The 20,984-nt window shown below is 40.3% G+C and overlaps 1 long non-coding RNA gene across 1 annotated transcript; it reads right to left on the reverse strand.

Moving 5' to 3' along the window:
- Positions 1–1,971: 1,971 nt before the first annotated feature.
- LOC145451185 (uncharacterized) lies at positions 1,972–20,393 on the reverse strand. Its single transcript, XR_013918712.1, has 2 exons — positions 16,292–20,393; positions 1,972–13,651 (listed from the first exon to the last, which is right to left on the reverse strand). It is a non-coding gene; the product is annotated as an uncharacterized LOC145451185 (long non-coding RNA).
- Positions 20,394–20,984: the final 591 nt, after the last annotated feature.

The raw sequence follows: 20,984 nt of genomic DNA on the forward strand, positions 1-20,984 counted from the left end.
GGTCATGCTTTAGACGTTTTTGTGAAGCAGCTGTTGTTTGTTCATCATGTATTTCGTACCTCAACATACCCTGAATCAATCCTAAATCGTTATCTGTCAGCCTACATACAATGCGCTTTCAGAATCGCCGCCGGTAGCAGAGTCCTTGATCACCTAATCAGCAAGCTGCTGCTGTCGTGGTCATTGAAGCATAGCCGATAAGCCAATCAAGAGCCGTGGTTTCGTGACTACTAGTCTTCTCGCCGTTCTATGGTCGGTGGCACGCCCGTTCTTCGGCAGCTACTTTCAAACGCTTTGCACGAAATCTTAACGGCCTTCCTGTGAGCTTCTTTTAGGCTCAGTGTCGTTTTTTATCAATAATCTATAGAATAAGACATTACAACTGAGGATTTGTAAGATTTTCCAAATTTTGGACAACCCTAAATGCTTAGATCTTGTATATTTATCTGTTCTGAACTAAAATCCACATAATTATACCAAACCTTCTGACCTGGGACCAGGTACAGATTGAAAGTTAAGGTACTCAGGCATGTAGTCACATAATATATCGTAGAGTTACCATACCATAGGATTTGTCCTCTTTTGAGAACTTGTCGTCTTTTTGAGAATTTTGGTTAAATGTACGTGGAAATTGGACTGAGATATAGGAAATCATCGGCAAAGTAACGGTCCGATGGGTTTTCGGGACTTAAGTCAGAAAATTGACCTTTTTTAGTCAACCAACGGAAAATATATTAGAAAGCCGGAATTCGGGATTTGAGCCGGAAAGATGACATTTTTTTATTTTTAGTGAACCGAATACAAAGTCGGGAAAAATTTACTATTTTTTCAGGATTTTACTCCAGTATGATAAGTCTGAAAATTTTGAAAAATTGTCTTCTATTCAGATTCCCCAAATATGGTAACCCTAATACATCGGCACCACGTAGTTATAAAAGTAGTGGTTTATTTCTCTTGCGTAAGATTTGACTTGATCGGCGTTTTCAGATAAAAATTATTCAAACTATGCTGAAGTTCAGTGACAGGGATTGGTGCATCATCGAACAGATCTTATAAACGGAGAGTCGCGATTGTTACGTCATTTGCACAAGGCGGCGTCAGTCGTGCGTGACTAAATTGTTAACAATAAACAAGTCGGACGTCACCCATAAGCTGATATACCCAAAGTACATTGTGGATGATATATAGCTGCACTTCTGAACTCTATCTGTTGATAATCGCGGCAGTAAAGACAAAGCATGTCGCCGTTGATAGATATCAACCCAGACGTTTTCTAAGGTAGTCACCACGTCATTAACGGTGAATGCAGTAAATTATGGCAAAATAGCTTTTCAAGCATAATTCATCGGATGACTGTAGTCTGGTATTATTGATGGGCTTCATAATTAAAGACGGTTGCCAAGTGCGAAGCGTATACATTATACATTGTATCTTATCAACCGATCATAGAGATTAAAATGCGCGGGCTACATCTACAGCAACAATGCGAGCTGGATGTGATCCCAATAGTGTCTTCACAATGTCCTAATGCAAATTCTGAAAGCAACAAAAAGCGCGTTCTCGCACTTGGCTACGTCGGAAGCTGAGTCTGTTTCTGGTATCATATTTGATGCGCTATATTTCGTTAACGATCATTTTCGGTTTATTTACATGTGTAATGATATTTGCATCACCGAGCATTCATAACACTGAAAATTAGTACCAACCCGGCGAAAACGATTGGATATACCAGGGGTCGACAACTCAAAATGGATCGCGGGCCACTTTTCAAATTTCGTAGAGGCCGCGGGCCGCATGAATTCGATATCGATGAAAAATAGGCAACAACGTTCTAAAACTCTACTTATGTACAAGGGTGAGCTACCTAACATAGGCGATGGGCATATTGACCACAAAAGAAATTATATTTTATTAAAAGAATACAAATACAACAAAAAATCATTATAATCAATTTTATTTTATTTTGAACTGTGAGCTGTGCACGATACCTGGAAACGATTTTCAGCGACAGCGATATTGGGACTAGCGAGATACGTGACTAGCTGAAAGACCATCTTCACGTGAAGCTTGATCTTGTGGGGAAGCCCTAAGCCAGTGGTTCTCAAACTTTATTAGACACGTCCCCCTTTATGATACTGAAAAATCTTCATATCACAAAATGCAACCAGAATGCTAGCAATGCCAACGGCTAGTTTGATGGCATGGAAGGTTATGACTGTTGATAAGAGAATTCAATAAGATGAATTCCGGACTATACGCAGAACAATAACTAAGAAGTACAGGTAAATCGCGCAGAGCGCGAAAAGTTTTTCAGTTGAGCGCATCTCCGCCTGCCCTTCAGATGCTTTCGCGCCCCTCAGTTTGGGAACCACTACCCTAAGCCGCTTTCTGAGCGTCGCGCTCTTGGCAGTGTTTGGGCCATTGAAAGTCAAGACAGTATGCCCAATTGCCCATTGGTATCAGCTGATTCTCCCTCGATGGAATGTTGTTGCCAGCCCCACAGCCGTTTTACATAGTGACGAATAGTGATATTGGGCACAAGAGAATAGCTTATTTTGAAACAACAACATGTTGAAACTGCAGTCAATTTCAGCAATTCAAATTGGTTTTCTTAGCGTTCTTCCGAAATCTCAAATCAGGTCGCGGGCCGCAGAATATGACTTGGCGGGCCGCGTGTTGGTGACCCCTGGGATATACCCTCAATGTATTATTTTTGAATAATAATTTCATGGACAGATCTAAACCCTAAAACTGGTTCCGTGCATGGTGCAGTTGCAGATACACAGAAGAATGAAAGAAAATTCTGATATTTACATGCTCAATTACTGGAAATACACTGTTCAAATACATATTCTGTAGCTGCCTTAAGATACGAGTGAGGGGAAAAATTCAGTACATATGTTGAATATTCAACTCAGTTTTCATCCACTCGGATTAAATTCTGATCGTAAATTGCAATTTTCATCTGGCATATCCTACCTGTCGCACTAATCGAAGCTTCATCCTGCCGTCTAGGAGAAAGTTACACGTCACAATGATGTCAAATTGACAACAATCTTCTCTGCCTTACTCTAATGGCCGCATCATATTCTTATAAGATATTCAGACGATCTATCGTGAGGTGTTGCGAAAAAACTAGCTGTCAAACGCGAACAAATTGATAGTCTTCGTCTCTTTTCACATAGGTTAACGGCCATCTTTTTCTCATGATGATCGCTTAATAACGAATATAAATAGCTTCGTTGATATGGCGTTATGAACCGTATTTCGTGACTCGCATAACAAAACAATGCAGCGGTGCATCAATGAGATGCGTTGGCGATTACGGCGCTAATCGTATACGCTGAGACGCTCTAATCAACAGTATTTATATCATGATTAGAATTTCCTGTTTGAAGTCACATATAATCACCGCCACTGTATCTTTCCTGCGCGTTTAATCCTTAACATGGCGTAGATAGCAAACTATTACTAACTAACCAATTTACCCCACTATTTACAGCCAGCGTTTGGCGTCTAACCTCGCATGTTGTTACGAGATGAATCGGCCTTCCACATGCATGCTAATAATCATAATCCTGAGAACCAAAAATCGATGCTCAAATAAATCGAATTCCCATTAGAACGACACCCATATAAGTTCCAATATTGCATAATTGGATTATCTGCATCTTCGATTGTCACGCAAATCTATAATTGCTCAGCAGCGCCACATATCATATCCTATTTATGATCAAGTTTCTTACACAAACAATTACTGTCAACCTCCATCCAGTCGATATGCAAGAATATAACCTTTATATTTTGTGTATTTCAATGATTGATTTTACACAAGCAATCAGTTAACCTCTGGAATCTAGAAGTACATTGAAACGAAAGTCACATCTTCCCCCAGAAACACTTTGTCACAAAGTATGGGTAAAATATATCCTTGTCCCCCGCCTACTCGGCATTTGCGATCCTCAATTAAATTTACGATAGTATTAGTTACGTGTTTCCAGTATCGCTTGCAATTTATACACCCCAGTATGATAACTTCTAAATCCGGAGCGAAGGGGATGCTACCGTCGGAACGCTTGCCCGCCTACTGACCGGAGTTATCGTAATACGAAACGAGAGATGCGATTGCCCCGGGGTTACGATCTACAAGAAATTATCTTGTAAAATCTCGTCTTTTATATTCCTAAATAGACTTAAAGATCGGGAATCAGTGTTTGCAAACTGAGATAACGGATTTCGCGGAAGACGATTTTATTGCAGCGAACGTGTATCCAAAATTAAGTGGCGTTGCAATCGATTCGTCACAGGGACGAATGCGTGAAATTGCCTGCAAGAGAAGCACCACATGGAAGTATTTATGTGATAAGACCACCGATGTTTAGACTTTTGTCCCAATCTATTCCTCTCCAAGTATTGAAGGTAAAGTTGATTCCAACGAACCTCGTTGGCGGTATCGCACAGAATCCTAAAATGTAAGTAGACCGTGCAATAAAAGGCCTCGCCATCTCATCCATATAAGCGGTGTCTTATAAAAGCCTAGAAGTGGGCCGTGCTACAAGTCGGCAACTACGGAATAAAATGAAAAAGAAAATTGGCCTGGTGTAAATGACCATAGTAGTCGATAAACACCATGAATACCACAAACAACAACAGCAATATTTGATAAAACCGAAAAATGAAGTTGTGTAATGTGGTATACGTGCAATGGTGCATGAAGAGCAAAATGCATTCCAGCTTGGGTCCCCATTAATTGTATCCCAGATCGGCTAATTCCCAAGATATTATATAGAAATCTGGCGACTGATACCATTATTTTTCCAAATCATGTAAATATTGTAAACCAATGTTTTAGCGGTCGTCCCTTGAGCTACCACTGATTTTATCGAATTATTTCAATGTTATTAGCTTCCGTCGTTAATTGTACAATAGACAGGGACAGGGAGTACGAGAAAATGTGTCTAGAACTTACGCGCCGAACTATGAATGCATAGTGCACACACTAGAACAGTCTTGCAAGTTCCTCAACATTGACAGCACAAGACCAATCAGACGGTCAATTTACTGATGAGTTTTTGGTTGCTGTTTTTCGTCAATGACCATCATGTTGAAACGGGGTCTGCACTTCTTCGTGACATTAAAGTTAGCTTACTATTTTTTCGACCATACCCATGTCATTGCACTTATTGACACTGATGTGCGTTGATCATGGATTAACAGAAAGCAATTTCCACATACTTACATACAGATTCGTACTACATATTTTGGATGGCGTGATACGAACAATCGACATTTTAAGGAGTCCCGGATGGCATCGAAATTATAATTCTTGTTGATAACATAACTCTTCGTGGGAAGGGGCGTATAATTTCAATATTCAAAAGCATACGGTCTCACTCGAATCATTACAAATAATATGCCCGATTAGGATCCGAGTACTCGAACCGTGGTGACCAGGCCTAACGAAGTACTTGTTACGCATTCCAAATACTCCGAAACAGCGTTTAAGTTACAAACGATGCCTCAGTGTAAATCCAATGAAGATTAGAATAGGCTATTGGTAGCGAATCGAAATACACAGCATCGAAAGAGTTGAGAACACTAAACTTCGACCCCAAGAGTCATATGTGTGGCGAGATAGCGTAGTGGTATAATCCATAGCTGCAACACCAATGGGTTGTGGGTTCGAGTTCGACTCCAGAATTCCTACCCAAGCGTTGGAGGTTAATCTAGGCTCCTCCTCGCCATCTCATCCGCGTAAGCGGTGTCTTATAAAAGCCTAGAATTGGGCCGTGCCACAAGTCGGAAGAAACGGAATAAAAATGAAAAGAATTGGACTGGTGTAACTGATCATAGTAGTCGACAAAGACCATAACTACAACAACAACCCCAAGAGCCACACGAAGCCACGCAAAGAGCCGAAGGTCGTCCATTCCTGATCTATTCGATATTGCGTAATGTAAACATTTCGTTTAATATAAAAAGAATCACCATCTCCTCTGATTAACGTGAAAATCCTTCAAACGTAATCATCGTGATTACGGATTGAACGCCTTTGCCCTCTGAAAATTATAATCTTTAAACGCGTTATTGTGTTTGTGAAGCCAAGAAGGAACTATGACATCATCTATCCACCTAGATTTTCTTCAGTTTACAACAAGGTTCAACATTGTAACCCTAAACATATCTCGTGAGATCTTTAAGTGATTGAAAGTAATATTCCACGGGTCGCGAAAATCCCACAAAGTCATTTTCAAGGTTTTGCGTTCCATTGTGCCGTGTCGATAAATTTGTAACTTGATGTGCGAGTCAAAATAGGACTCTCATGACTAGGAAAGGCGATACGCTCTCAAGGTGGGATAATAAGGTCGTGAACTTTGTTGCTTGATCCCATAAGCTATTCAAGCACTTGACAAGCTCGATTCGACAAAACTTGAACTGATAAACTGTTTAGTCCTAGTATAGCCGACACGGCCACGACAGACGTCTGCATCATAAAGTTTCAACGGTAAACAGATGCCTGGTGGTACCGTCATTAGTAACAACATTCACTGTGTGAGATAACAATATCATGACTGAGGGAAAAATCATAATATGTTATTAAATTCCGCTAACCGTGTCTTTCCAGGTGTCCTATAATGTTACATATTGCAATGGTCCGTTGTTTGTCGGCGACTCTGACACTTCCATGGCGTAAATGTAAGTGGGAGGTACAGCTTGCCAGATATCTTAGTTCCAATATTTCTCCTCTGGAGGAGAACTGCGGAACATTTACCGACGTACTAAGTGAGACATATGAGTTATAAATACTTTACACCATAAATCAAGGTTGTGACCTGTACCTTATTGTAAGTGACCCCGAGACAAATTATAAACAAATCACGTGTTCGCAATTAATAGGGCCTTCCCGAAATGAGCACTTGACATATATCATTGCAAATATTTTGAGATGCTTCTGGATAACAACATTGCTCAAAACTTCGATATCGCATATCGGACTAACTTATTGATAATTCGAACGTGGTCACCACAGTGCTGTTTTCAACGAGCGCCTGACGTAGCCATGAAGACCGCTATTAAATGGATGCGAAAAATAACATGTTCGTTTGCGGCCCGCTTTTAGCACTGATTCGTACCTAACAGGTTCAATCACTACATTCCATCAGAGTAGTCGAAAAACAGCTTCACATATACATCACAATATGACAAAATCGTTACTCAAGTTTCCGAATCATGATGATATACCCTGGTACATAAAACGTCAAATATATTCTATTATTTACATTATGAAGTGTTGAAACGACCAACACAGTTAAAGGGAACCTACATATAGCTTCGCACGAAGTAAAGATCACAATTTCACCATTCCATTTCAAGAGGCGGGTTAGTCCTGACATGCATTGACATACTGTAGATCGGAAGCAAAGATTTTGAGAAGGGAGCTTCCCCTGTGGAAAACGACGTTCGATCAGCCAATTCGCTGTCTATATATGGTACCTCATACCAAATCAACTAGTTATTTCCTTGCTTTATTTTTCATCAACTTGTCTGACCTTTGGTCAGCTGTTGTCTTGTGTTGTATTCGGAACATCTCAGAACCATATAAGAGTTTCCAAAGGAGATGTACTTCAACACAATGCAGGCATAGATATCAATGAAGTGAATTTACCTCAATGAAGTTAAAGTTAAAGATGTAACATCTGATTAGGAACGAAGCGTGCGACACGGGCTCTATTCGGAAGCTACGAAGCCACGTAGCACGAAGTTACGACATTACCATATTTAGCTTTCGATAACTGTTCGAGTGACTATGCCTCAAATATTACCACGAATGAAATCTATATTTGGCCCAAAATTATCTCTCACTTTATGATAATGTGTCCGGTGATTTATCGTGCACATTTCGTTTCAGCTTCAACTCACTCTAAAATCTAGATTACTTACGACAGTACTCGCGTTACGATAAGTTAGACCGCCATCGATGATCAAGATCATTAACCAAACGATACATGCCTGAATACTTTCTGCATATGCTAAGTTGATCGCCTTGCTGGTACTTGATACATGGCTGATGCCAGATGAAAGTGATCGCTAATTAATTGAGATGAATTCGATTCTGTGGGCGATACGTAGGAACGTAACGTAGCACATGCTAGTTCTTCTAAAACAAGACTGTTTCTCCTTTTCTGTCCCCTCTTTCATCAACGCGCCCGTCTGATTATAGGGAAAACATGATGTCGCGAAAAATCTTAATCCGATTATAGATGACATGTGAGCTTCTATTCGAAGCTCGCTTTTTCGGAAGCAGCAGATAGATTACCATCTGATTATGCTAACTCGTGTTTAGATGTTATGAAAGTGCTCTGTCAATCTATGCCATTGTTGCGAATTACGATGCGGAATTGAGCGTCTAAAGTCGCTTACTGATGTTTCGCGTTGACGTGAGGATTCGTGAGATGATGGATGGTCGGAATGTTTCGTCTGCAGTGTATAGTTCTGGGCGATTCAGTGTGGATGCATGTGGAAGGAGAGCTTCCCGGAAATTTCATGAGGCGTACATGAAAGATATAAAAAAATCGGTAGTGCGTGTTGGCGCGCAACTGGGTGAGATGTTCGAAAACATATTATGCGTTATGACATCAATCAATTGACGTTGGACTGAGCTTTATTGTTGTTATTGTGGCTAGACCGGGCCTGCATAATACGTAACACTTAAGCCCCGGGGGTCATCATGTTATGTTCGCACGTCTTAAATATGACATATCGTCAACTTGATTTCCACTGAGTCTCCCTCTGTGTGTATGTGTGTGTGTGAGTGTGTAGTGTACTTTTCTACGTATACGCTTCCCTATTTATGGTCCATGGATCCACTTTGTAAGGGTCGAGTTAATCCTTTAACTAGCCATTCAAACAGTCACATGTTGTGGAGGTCCTACAATCCGATTCGAATCTATATATAGTGGGCTCAAGAACGTGGTGTCACCATTTCTCAATGTTTCGTCTGAATGGAAGCAAATTGTATGTTTGGTACGCACACATCGCTTTACGTACTGACCACAGTCTTCTTTAGAATCAGGTACTTGGATCGAGTGCTTAAATCATTGAATTACTGCAATTATTGCGATAACTCGGGGATGTGGTAATACCAAAAAGCGTCGAGACTCGAGTTGGTACTAATCTTCAAGTATTCTCGTAAAGCTTATGGTCGTTGACCCGATTTACCTGAGACATACAGGGAATTGGCGATTCTTACGCATCGTAGCGACAGATTACATGATGACATGTATGTATAGATATCAATAATAACATAGAACATTTTGAAAATGTTGTTAAATGCGTCTCCAGTGTCAACGAAGTCTGGGAAACGTCATACAATACAAACCAGTAAGTTCTTGCGTATAGCGTAGACTCATGGCCGGTTGTGGTGTAAATAGACTCTTGCGTAACGATGGCGAAGGGGTGGAAAACAGGAAGTCTCGGGACAATACAAACGAGCTTCGGAGTTCGTCTGCTCGTGGCTGATATTTTGTACACATGCAGCTTCAACGTGAAGAGACAGAATTGAGATGGGAAATTCTGAACCGCACGATTCCATTGTATACATCACAAACACGAAGGGCTTATGTTGGCCAAATGTCATTATAGGGGAGTGTGTGCTGCATCGGAGCATAGGGTTAAGAGATCTTAATTCGCTTGCTTAGACCAAAGCGGCAAGGCTCGTATGTGATTTGTGATATGGTACCAAGATGGGGATTTGCGAGCTTTCTCTCCATATGAACACAACTGACGGTCAAAGTAAATAATAAGTATGCATCTGAAGCTGCGTAATTTGCAATAACTGGAGATTGGTATTCTTCGGTTTAACCTCAATATGAATAGATATTTCTTTCGATTATTAAGCAATGTGAAAGGTTCTAGACCAGCGGTTCTCAACCGGGGGTCCGCGGACCCCTAGGGGTCCGCGAAGCAATTTCAGGGGGTCCGCGAGACCTCTAAATTTTTAGAATGGCTGATAACCTAATTTTTATTTTATTTTTTAATTTGAGAAAGCATGAGGCAGTTTCGCACCACAACTGCTAAAACCTCATTACTCATATCATCATAATGTTCGTCTGACATGGACTATCGTAGTGTTGAAACTCGTTTTGTTGGGGATTGTGGGAAAAATAAAAATATGGAGATAGTAACGTCAATCAGGGTGACTTCGTAATGTCTGCGAAACCTCAATTTGAAGTTGTCAGTCTCATCAAATTAGTGAACAGTCGTTTGAAATAAAAATTTCCGAATTATTTCCATAATTTGTCCCAATAATGCAGGGAGCAGCTTCTTGGAGGTACAGGACTTTAATACAATTGAATATTCGTATTGAAATGGACCCGAATAATTTCGGCTGACACTCGTCACTCGTCATAAATCAATTATCAATGATATAGGCCTACCTGCTCTTTAAGCTCGGCTATAAGATTTTGCGCATTCTTATTGCGGATGCCTTATCGACAAGGCTGATTTTTTGATGAACAAGGAGTGTTTCGTTGCTATCAAAGAATTACGCTCCAACCCTGAAATCCATATGACCAGTTATATTGGTATGCAGCCTGGTCTTGTTAATGTTCAATTGTTTATGGTCGAAAATGTTTGCTCGTAAATATATATGTAAACCCGAACAGAACAAGTCGTTTCATGACAGTGTTTCTCTGGTTGGAAAACTTGGATCGCATCCTTTGGAGCATAAATATTGTCTATATACTATTAGATTGGGATTTCACTTTGACGGTAGAAACACTCTGCGGGCCGATAAAAATGCCGTCGCGGGCCGAATCCGGCCAGCGGTCCGTATGTTCCCCGTCCCTGCGCTAGATGCTGGACGTGATATGTTCATAAAATATGTGTTTCTTCATTTTGGTGCCATAAATGTTGCAATCACACCAAAAGTATCGTCGGAAGCGTTATGCGTTAATATTGCATTAGCCTCCATCTATCTTTGCGGAAATGGTTTTCGGCACTCCTCGTTCATATCAAAACGAAGACGTGGATTTTCAAGACACGACCACGTACTTCAAGAAATATAGCAGCAAAATTAGCTTTGAAATAATAAAATCCCACCAATTTCTACAAAAATAGTATGATGTTATGTTCAAGAAAAATCATTATTTTTCCGTTAATCAAAGCCTACAGTTCATATTTGCACGAGACAGATGAAGGTTGCACCATAATAGAGCTAAATTTGAACTAAAACTTGAGGGGGTCCGCGAGGGTCCGTGGCGGTTAAGAGGGGTCCGCGAAGCCAAAAAGGTTGAGAACCACTGTTCTAGACATATCCATGAATTCTAGCCATAGTCAAGAAAACCATTGCATTGGTCAAACCGCGATTACAAAAGATAATATGTACCAGGGGTTGGCAAACTGAGGCTCTTCTAGTCTTTGATTGCGGCTCTTTAATGATTGCACAGTTGCACACACGCTTCGCCATTTTGATTATAAATTGATGCATTTTATTTCGTAGTAACAATATGTGTAGATTGCGTGTTGTTTCTTTCCTTATGGTTTTCGCAAAACTTGTAAAATTTAGGAAAAGGAGGCAGTACAGGTTTAGAAATTTGCAATTGAACTCGTGAATCGAGTTCACAACTGTTTCACCATAGTGTCCTATATGGTGTCGACACAGGCAAATATCACGCCTCAGTGAAATTGTATCACGTCACAATTTCCATTTGGCTACAGGCAATTTGACGGGAATTTTTGACCGACTTGCCGAGCATTAAATTTGGTAAAACAGGTATTGATCGAAAGCTGACTCTGCACTGATTACGAAAATATAAATTTTATTCCGCTCGTGGCCCTGGAACTCCCACAATCAGCCTTGAATTTTTCATTGTTATGGAGATTGGCATCGGGACGCAACAATGCTGTCTGGCAAACGACAGAGTAGCTCAAGAGAAAAAGAGCCAGTCAGCATTGTTCAGCATTTTTGCGTCCCAATGCCAATCTTCATAACAATGAAAAATTCGAGGCTGATTGTGGGAGTTCTAGGGCCACGAGCGTAATAAAATTTATATTTTCGTAATCAGTGCAGAGTCAGCTTTCGATTGATACCCGTTTTACCAAATTTAATGCTCGGCAAGTCGGTCAAAAATGACCGTCAAATTGCCTGTAGCCAACTGGAAATTGTGACGTGATACAATTTCACTGAGGCGTGAGATTTGCCTGTGTCGACACCATATAGGACACTATGGTTTCACCCTCAACAGTGGATGCCGCGTCGTCAATCAATGATAAATCATTGTATCACAACAATGAACTTGATAATTAATTACGCCAGTGTATGTCGCAATCATTTCCGGACTAGCAATGGTGAATACGGCTCCTCCATTTTATTGTAAAGGCTAGCATCTCATCTGCGTAAGCAGTATCTTACAAAAAGACTAGAAGTGTGCCCTGCTGCAAGTCAGCAGATATGGAATCAAAAATAAGGAATATTGGCCCGGTGCAAACGACTATTGTAGTCGGCAAACACCATGAATACCACAAACAACAACTGTAGTTTGGCCAAGAAAATGTCGTCGATATTACCGAGCTGTAATCATCCTTAAATTCTTATCCAGACTTGAAGAACCTGCTCCGCACTGCTCAGAGACGTCATATTAGCCGGATTTCAGACACCTGGCAGCCAAGGTGAGACGCACCGTGTCACCACACAATAATAAACTTCATTTCTTTGTGATGTCATAAATTAGTATTTTTGAATTTTTGTGTTGTGACGTTTGAAGCCGAGATTTTTGACATGAGGATCGCAAATGAAACAGGTCAGCCCAGTGCCCACCCCTGCTATATACTATTATACTATGATATTACGTCCAACTCTCAGTTGCCAGTGACGTATACAACAATCTATACAACTTTGTAGTTGCAAAATGACTTGTACTGCCAGCCCGATGTGATTACTGTTGACCACTGCAACTTATAGACGCAAACAAGATAACGAACAAAACCTCAACACGTACCTCCTCATGCTGCAACGCGGGCCCTGTTGCTGCCTATAAGGCCAGGCATATTTTGAAAAACATAAAATAAACTTTAATTTGAGCTAAAAAATCCCAAATGCAATGAAAAAACGCAAATAAAATCCGAATCTTGAATGGATCGCGAGTCGCGACGCACCACTCGCAGTAATGACACCACGATCAGCACTGACGTTAGATATCACTTTCATCGCGTAGAGCAGAAAGCCAATCTACAGTGTCATATTTAAGCCGTATATGAAATTCATCTCCTGGTAAAATGAAGAAATTATATATCTTAAGCTATATAGATCGGTAGCGCGACAATGCATGGTATAAAGGAGCGAATCGGTTTCTTTAATGGGATAACGTCATGAAGAAAATTTGAACCGCGTTGTACACAGCCAAACGAAAGCTAAACGAGAATAAATTAATATCGTCGACTCCGGGCAAGTGGATATATATGCTCATTGCTCACCATCAGATTGCCGGAATAACTGAAACGCGTGAAAGCAATCACCATATGCTGATTTCCGAGATTCGCCGAACGATATTGTCCCGAAAATGTTTCCACGAAAGAATGTAGCGTGATTCCGGGAAAATTTGCGGTTCAATTGTGGCACTATGGATTGAAAAGGTTCTCAAAAGGTGTGACCCTGCAACATAAGTATTGCTGCAAAGGTAACCTGATTGCTAACAAGGCTAGATCCTCGAAGTAAAACCATTGATATATCAAAACATAGTATATACTCTACATCTGTTAGAACTGAATGGTTTTGCCCAACTAGAATTCGACTTTTCGCAATCTCCGCTAACACAGAATATTAAATATACCCTCTGTCGGCAATAAATGTCGCCAATGGTTGTAGCATATAATCCCTTTACTCCGACTTGGATTTATCTTCAATTTCGCCACGCGAACCTAGTTAACCTTTTGCAGACACTCACTAATAAGCATAAGCAATAAGTATAGTGCAAAGCGCAGTCGGTGAGGTTGTTGTGGGGCAATACAGTAGGTTTGGTTATGCGTGTGGTCAGTTTTAAGTATGGCGTATTTGTTGATGTACGGCTGTGACGCGTAAGATCCCAGCGGGTGTTCTCCAGCATGATTGTATGTATAATGTATGCTACATACAGCGCGCCTCTTCGACAGGAGCCAAATCCAATGAAACAGATAATCCCCGCATATTACTTCGTGTGAACTGACATTTTCTGACATGCCGATGGCGACATCATTCACCACTGATGCGATGGGCGTTCTTGGCGGGCAGTCGATGACAAGTTATGTCAGATATGCTCAAGTGTTTGTGACGACAGACAATATGAAAATCACAAACAAAGGTACTGGTATGAAAAGGATTGACATATGTAGTGTAGGCCTACCCTACAGTGAGAGTGGTAGTCAGTTATGCTTAAAGATGGTGCCTTCTTCCTCAAGCATTTCGGCACCGCATGAACCGCATTGCATTTCAGCCGGTAATAACTAGATTACCTGGATTGGCGACAATATTTCTCGATCGTGGTTAGAGTATGGTAAAACTCTGTGAAAACTACGTAAACAGTACATTGTTCGAAATTAACAGTCAATAAATGACCGATTTCCGACTGGTAACGAGATCTTGATCATGCTGGTTAGCATTATCTATTCCTTATGCCAATGTATATAATTCTATATAGGACCATTCGATCAGACTTGGACAACTAGATAATTCTAGTTGTCTAATTTCACTAAATTAGAGCGAAATGCCAGTAATCTAATTCTAATCTAATTTGTGAAATGCTTCCATGCTCTAATTCTAATTCTAATCTAATTTGTGAAATGTTCTTATGCTCTAATTCTAATCTAATTTGTGAAATGTCCGTATTCTCTAATTCTAGTTCTAATCTAATTATTGTTTTCCTGAAAATGCCTCTTTGTCCGAGGCATATTGCACTATTGCAGTGAGTTAAAAAGAATATCCCTCTTGCGCAGGGAAATCCAGTGCCAAGCCGCCATCGCCTTACTTACACCGTGCAGTCATAGTAGATATTATGACAATTATAGCCTGCTAGAGTAGCTTGTAGTCTGCGAACAACATTCTAGTTACTAAAACTTTACGTTAGTACATCGCCATTCTGACTAACATGGGCGATGCCCACGGTTACCATAAAAGAAGTAATATTTTATTAAAGTATAGTACAAATCGAGCCAAGCTTGGTGTACAGAAGTTAACCATTCTCATGTTTATGGGAATGCACTGTTGTTGCTGTTGTTTATTAAACAAAACTATGTGGCGCTTATCGCCTCACGGCCTTTTGCACCACGCACTGTGATTTGATGTGAACTGCATTTTGCTGTATTCATTTCCCATATACAATTTCATTCAATTTCCAAGTTTTTGCGAACTAAGTGGCTCTAATTCTAATTCTAATCTAATCTGGAAAAACCTTAGTAGCTCTAATTCTAATTCTAATCTAATTTGAAAAAAGCTGTGTAGCTCTAATTATAATTCTAATCTAATTTGGAAAAACTGTGCAGCTCTAATTCTAATTCTAATCTAGTTTGAAAAAAACTGTGGAGCTCTAATTCTAATTCTAATCTAATTCAGAAAAGCTGAAAATTTTCTAGTTGTCCAAGTCTGCATTCGATACAATCGTCTCCCACTCAACTGCTTCATATGGCAATCTCTTTGCATGCAATGTTCTTCAATATTCTTGTCCAATTTTCTACTAGTTGCTGACGGTTACCCATGACAAGTGTCGGCCGAAAATGTTAGGGTTTATATCAACATCAATATACTATTCACCGTCTCTTTGTTCAATGGAGACATGATTCAGTTATATAATACGCTTGGGCCGTATACCGACCGTGGACTGTTGCTCGCATCCAACTCAAATCGCTTCTTATGTAGAGCGTATGATTGGCTTTACTAAAATTATTACATAAATTCGTGCATTTGTAAATATACAATTGAATAATATCTTCATGTTGAAATACACCACGATATTTCCTGCTGGCCCTCTACTAGTTGCTGACGATTATTCCTGACGAACGCCAGCCGAAAATATTCGAGTTTATTACAATAACAATATATTCTTCAATTCTATACTGGAGTTCTGTATGTCCAAGAGACTCCGAAAACTTGCAAATATCTATCTGTCTGTATATTTGCCACTGCGTATCACGACAGACACCGTCCCGCTGTAATTCTAACGAAGGACATAGTTTCCAAGTTCGTTCGATGGGTCTGGCAACGCGCAATGTGGGCGGAGATTGAGCAATACAATAAGAAAAATAATATTTTTTCAAACCATACCTGACTATTATATCGCTTCACTGACATTGTTTCGTTCCGTGACTAACGCGAAGGGTAACCCGTTTGATAGGATATGAATCAATCGGCAAGCTTTAATTGGAATCGTAAGGCCATTGACAGAATCTCGCGTCGTGGAGAAAAGCCTATCGATTGACCTCAAATGTTTTAGTAACACCAAGTATACTGCATAAGTAATATTAAACATAGTTATATAATTGTAGTAAAGTATTTTAAATGCAATTTTAGTTCGCAAAAACTGCTATTTGACATACTTTATGACATTTGACCAGCTCGTCACTTGTTGATGACTTTTTCAAGATTTAAGGTTAAATTTTTCAACTGTCTGACATTTCCTTGGCTATATACAACAGCTGTTCGTCGATAATTAACGTTCTGCGGGACGCTTGCGGCATTTAGCAGGGTATTTAAAACTAAATGCCCTTTGACCCATGGAATATGATACATCTATAAATGGTATAGGCCTATGTGAAATAAGAACCACATAGTGGATAGTACACTACCATACAGATAAAACAGATCAAATTATCTGGTTACGGTAGGGAGTATCAATTGTAATAATTAGATTCGGCCAGTAAGAATCTACCTTTCCAAGAAACGAGATTATACGAAATTTTCGGTTAGAGTTATTTTATCAGCGGGAAAATTCTTTTCTAAACTCCCGTCCGATAGTGAGAGCCTTCGAACTGGTCGTAACACAGCGCCCTCAACAAGTTTCTGAAGACTACCAGTATCCATGCACATTGCACACGATATCTGTGATCTACCCCAGCATTTTCTCAAAGCATCATAAATGAATAGCCATAATATTAACTGGCATGGTTTTTCTCGTGATCGAAAAAGGTACATATTTGAGCATCCTTAGTATGCCATCTATTATGACGTCACAATAAGTGTTTCTCGAATACTCGACTAGAAATTAAATCACTCAGGTACTCGATACGTCGCCATCCACAGATTATTAATATCAGGAATAGCTTACTTACGGTTCTCTAAGTGAATCAAGGTCTGACAAGGGTGCAACTAAGTATGTCTGCTGCCTGCTATGCAAATCATACATTGGTGAGAGAATCCTGTAATCGAAGGACAATTGATTTTCGTCCGGTTGAATACAGTGCGAAGTAATATATTACCTCCAAAAATGACTATTATCCTTTTTTGGTATTTCTTTTGATGAGTTTTGCATTCTTTACATCATATTTTTGTATTTCTTTTACCCGACTTCAAACGATCACGATTTGGCCACTGATAACGAGTCAGTTTATTGACTCAACAAAGCGTGCTTTTCTCAACCTCAAAATGCCTCAGTAGAAAGCGTTCTTTAAGTTTATTTTTTGAGAAGTCGTGCATGATGTCCAAAATACCTTCCTCAAGAAATCACAGATTTGTATTGTACCGAGCTCCAACTTTTTTGGCGACCGGAACGCGGAACTGAAAGTCCAGGCGGGATTATTGGGTTCGGGCTTGTGACTGAAAAAAATTTTGGATTCGAATCGGGCCTAACAGCGAGTCGCCGATCTAATTATATGAACTTTCCCCTAGAAGGGATTCATTTACTTTTACTCCCTGACTTTTGCCTGTTAATGAAAGTTAACAGTCACATAGACTCCCATGATTTCGATTCCGAATGAATCGGAAATATTTCTCGCGGCGGTATGATACCGAATATAAACCAACAACATCATCAAGACAAGGAGATGATATCGCAGTAAAATAAATATAAACAGTTGAACAGAGTTTAGGAAAAATATGCATTTGATACCATTTATCTTGGCGTTCGTGACCCATGGCGGCCGGTCAACTGCCTCGGCACAGTTTATTGACAATATACCAATTAGACCAATCTGTCAGTGCTGCACCGAAATAGTATCCTGAGAATAGCAACTGTTACATTAAATTATTTATAAAATCCACAATGTGTGGGCTGAATAGCCCTAAATATATAAACCAGCACCAAAGCGATAAGAATATAATTGAAGAGCCAAGTGTAGACATGGAGTGTACTGTATGTTATCGACTCGGAAACTAATTTCTACCATCAGAATGAGATACGATCGGTATGCAGCGATAATTGTTGCCACAATTTGCACCGCCGCCGCGAATTGGCACATCGAATAATATTATACAACGTAATGTGTTGTCTAAACTCGGGCTGAATTTCTGCGGGTCTTCAAGCGTTTCGCGCCATTCATGAAAGAACGGCTGTGCTTCTAAACGAGCTCTTTGATTTTATCGGGAGATTTCAAAACCTCTTTAAAATTTAGCCCGCTAGAAATCCCACGAGATAAATATTTTCTAAATCTCAACTATTTGTACCGATGCCGACATCTAATAAAAACAAGTTAATTTCGCTTGAAATTGCAGTTACAAATCGCGACAACATATCATATTCAATATTAAAAATATCTCATCATCTCAATCATCTCGACAACCTACCATAAAAGATAAGTCATAATGGTTTCTGATTGCATGGAATCCCTGTATGCGAGTTGATTGCTGGGGAACCATATTCCACATATTCGCAGTGTACTGTTCTACATTCTAGCCGCAGCCTGATAACGACGATCGTATATACGTCACGCGGCCACCACGAGGATGCCATACCGTTTGAAGTTTTAAAGCTTATGGCATGTGTTAATCCGCCGATATGTCGAAACCGATAACAAGATCAAAATCAAATTCACTGATACTTTCAACTATCACCGAACCTTACATGAGAATTCACGTGCAATAAGTTTGAATCACAGTGCGCTGTATTTACTTGAGGTATAGGTGGACAATGGACATGTAGTCAATTCTAAGCTGTCAACATGAAGCACAGGTTATACTCAACCTATACAGGGATTTTTGTGTAAGCGAATAAGCTCCATGTACTATACCAGTAGTGCCAAATGTGGGCGATATCTCCCCCAGTGGGTCATTTTGAGAAAGAAGGGGACGGAAATGCCTAAGGGAGGACTGAGGGGCGATAGGGGGGGATAAAATGTTAGAACGCGCAGTGAGATCTATTTAATTAAATCGGTCAAAGATGCACGCGACGACGGCTTTTTCTGCATAGGAGCCGTAAAGAAGGTCAAATCAGCGGAAAGTAGACGCGGAAACCAGTTTTCCGAGCTCCTACCCCATCGGAGTTGGACTTTTTAGTATATTCACCAGCGATCAGAGTTAGGTGAATAAATTTCCCGATTACATGTCCTCTTTTTCGGATCTGTAAGGTGGTGGGGGGGGGGGGGCGAAAATTTGTGTCGAGATGAACAACGGAGCGATGAGTCGAAAAAGGTGAGAACCACTGTACTATACAATGTACTGTACGTTATACAGCTTGGATAGCGGTGGCATCCAACACACAACTCCAACGATTGATCAGTGATTTAAAGTTGACCTAAGTCCACCACCCCACAATGAGTTTATACAGAGAAGTAACGTTAATACATAAAACACCTCCGTTTTCAATAAAAATGCGTCGACTAATCCTAGTGCAAAGCATGATGGATCATTGCGAAACTTCAATAGCGGTGGTTTTATACTTCATATCTGAAGATCATATCGAAGACGGCAATCCCCCGTTGAAAACTATAATCTTTTGTCTTATCAGCAGTCAGCACACGTGCTTAGGTTTATCATCCCGAATTCTGCGAAATTATGCTGTTACAACCGGAAAGTTTCAGCTGACGTCATATCTATTAGATATTGAACGGAGTGCGTTAAATTAATTCCTGGGGTATTATAGCAAGGTCATCTTATGACTGCGGTTTCAAAAACAAGCCATTCGCGATGAATACGCTGAGATTGGCAGCAATATAGTTGATAGTGTTTAGGCAGGGTTACCATACGTCAAGGGTGGCCAACCTTTTCAGCCAAAAGGCCATATTTGATTGACGAACTATTGCGCGGGCCACTTGCCGCGCCAAGCGCGAAAAGTTCAGAGGTCAATAATATTGTCACTTGACTATATTGCGGGCCTGCTGTATATCGCTGGGCTCAGTTTGCAAGGAATGGACTATTCCGCGCCTGGGCATATTGATATCGAAGGCTTCGACCAACAGGTGCCAATCATTTTGTGACTAGGTTTCATAGTCGACGGTGTTTCTGCGAGCGGAGACGCCAGGTTCCATATGCTGAACGACACTTTGTCTCGTAATCGCGAATATAGTTAGACTCAATCTGATACATTAGGCGTTCTTTCATTTTCAGAAAGGGGTAACAATATTAAAAGCAAGAAATCGAGTGACAACATGTTGCGCGAAGCGTGTAGAAAATTTTTACTTTTGATAAATCTGTCGCAAATTATTCTGCTTCAAGTAGTGTACGAAGATCTACCAAAATGTGACTGGCTCATGGATCTGCCAATGCGTCGGAACTGATATTTTAGTCATCACATCTCGAGTGTTGCGGCCAGACTAATCAAAATTATGGTTGTCTTTGCAAGTTCACAATTTGCAATCCATTTTTGATAATATTACTAATTTTGGAAATTACCTCGCGGGCCACTCAAAACCTTCACATGTGGCCCGCGGGCCTCGGACTGGCCGGCGCTGCCATACGTCCTCTTTTAAGAGGATTGTCCTCTTTTTTGACTTTTTTGAAAGTATCCTCGGAGGACGCCCAAATGTCCTCTTTTTAAGACTTTGTCCTCTTTTTTGAGAATTTTTATTAAATATAGGATAAAATTCGA

Source organism: Botryllus schlosseri, chromosome 11 (genome assembly GCF_051294905.1).
Source record: "Botryllus schlosseri isolate E-star chromosome 11, Bs_hap1, whole genome shotgun sequence".
Taxonomy (NCBI): Eukaryota; Metazoa; Chordata; class Ascidiacea; order Stolidobranchia; family Styelidae; genus Botryllus; species Botryllus schlosseri.